This window comes from Heterodontus francisci, chromosome 35 (genome assembly GCF_036365525.1).
Source record: "Heterodontus francisci isolate sHetFra1 chromosome 35, sHetFra1.hap1, whole genome shotgun sequence".
NCBI lineage: Eukaryota > Metazoa > Chordata > Chondrichthyes > Heterodontiformes > Heterodontidae > Heterodontus > Heterodontus francisci.
Window position 1 is genome coordinate 17,759,078 of NC_090405.1, and position 2,108 is coordinate 17,761,185.

General features: G+C 44.4%; 1 non-coding gene across 1 annotated transcript; it reads left to right on the forward strand.

Moving 5' to 3' along the window:
- Nucleotides 1-1,446: 1,446 nt before the first annotated feature.
- Nucleotides 1,447-1,520, forward strand: trnat-agu (transfer RNA threonine (anticodon AGU)). The gene has a single exon. It is a non-coding gene; the product is annotated as a tRNA-Thr (tRNA).
- The last annotated feature ends 588 nt before the right edge of the window (nucleotides 1,521-2,108 follow it).

Genomic DNA, 2,108 nt, shown 5'->3' on the forward strand with positions numbered 1-2,108 from the left:
TCACCATTTAAGAAATATTCTGTCTTTCTGTTTATTCTACCAAAGTGGATAACTTCACATTTATTCACATTATATTCCATCTGTCATTTCATTCACTTACCCTGTCCAAGTCCCCTGGAAGCCTCCTTGTAACCTCCTCACAGCTCACATCCTTTACAATTGGCATATTCTTCTCCATGCTGCTATTTTAAACTTTCAGTGACTCAGATGGGGGTGTCCACCTGCATACCAGAGCTGATGACAAGCTGTTCATCTTGGCAAGACTGCGCACCAAGACCAAAATGAGTCAGTTCTTGGTCTGTGAGTTGCTGTTTGCTGATGACGCTGTGCTGACATCCCATAATGAAGTTCATTAACAGCAGCTTGTATATCGGTTCTCCCTGGCCTGCAAGGAATTTGGACTGGCGATCAGCATCAGGAAGATCAAAGTTATGGGCCAGGACGTAGAGACTCCACCTTCCATCAACATCGACAACCTCACTTTGGAGGTTGTCAACAGCTTCACATACCTTGGATCAACAATCACCAGCAATCTGTCCCTTGATACTGAAATCAGCACCAGGATTGTCAATGTTCCAGCTGTCATGTCAAAGTTGAGAAGACGAGTGTGAACCGACAGCAAACTGATCGAAAATGTGAAGCTCTGCGTGCAACAGGCTTGTGTTCTCAGCACCCTCCTTTATAGTAGAGAAGCATCAACAACTTATACAAGCCAAGAAAAGCAGCCGAACAGCTTCCACCTCCGCTGTCTCAGATGGATATTGGGCATCTCCTGGCAGGACAGAGTGCCGAATGAGGAAGTACACCAGCGTGCAGGGATCTGCAGCATGTTTGCCCTCTTGAGTCAGCGGTGACTCTGTTGACTGGGTCATGTGTGCTGAATGGATGACAGTCGCTTTGCTAAAGTCACGCTCTTTGGTGAGCTTGCTATCAGCATGAGACCAACAGGTCACCCACGTCTGTGATACAAGGACATCTGCAAAGTGAGATCTCAAGCTGACTGGGATTGGAGTCGATGCATGGGAAGTCCTTCCTGCTGACTGGAATTCCTGGAGAAAGGCATTCAGGAAGACCATGGGAAAAGCAGAGGACAAAAGAAATGACCAGATGGTGGGAAAGAGAGCTCAGAGGAAGGAAAAATTATCAGTCGACCTCGGGCCAATGATATTCATCTGTACCAGCTGCGGAAGGGATTGTCACTCACGAGTCATCCTCGACAGCCACAACAAACTATGTTTAATACAGAAGTGACGTACACCCCGGGTGTAGCCCATCGTCTTCCGAGACGGACGGTTGCCTATTACAATTACAACGACAGCGACAACTACAAGAGCGAGTCAGAGGCTGGGATCTCTGCCGTGACGAACTCAGCTCTTGACTCGCCAAAGCCTGACCACTATCTACAAGACCTTCCTCTGATTTCAATTACATACACATTTGTGATCTGGCTCTGTAGCTTAGTTGGTTAAAGCACCTGTCTAGTAAACAGGAGATTCTGGGTTCAACTCCCAGCAGAGCCTTATTTCACATTAGCAACATGCTTGAAAAGTTTCATTATCAACACTGACATCTGTGTCTTGTGAACTTTAATTCAAAATACATGATGAATTTCAATCACATAAAAAAACAGCCTTTGTGAAGGAAATGATTTTGGAATGGCTGTTCCTCCTTGTACAGAATTTCAGTGCTGATACATCAAAGGTAACTTCTTTGACATAAATTTGTTCACAGTTACATTCAACCTGGAAAACAGCTTGATATTAATCTCACTGAAGGAGAGTGTTTGTGTCATTATGTGTTGCTTTTAACCGAGACTGGGACATGACGCAAGTGGGAGGGTTTATCTGAGGTTTGGAATATTTGTCAGTCAGGAACAAGAAAAATCAAAGGAACCAAATAAGAAAACCTATGTCTCATGTGGTTACCGAGAAACGGTGAGAAGATATTAAACTTTGTTGTATTTAATACAACTGTGTGAACTTTGATCTTTGCGGCCTTTTATAAACAGTATTTGAAGGGTCTCAGTAAAAATGTTCAGTGTTGATGAGAGTGGGGTCTGGCTGAGCAGCTGCTTAATGTGACGGGGTCAGGACTGGATGCAGGAAGTT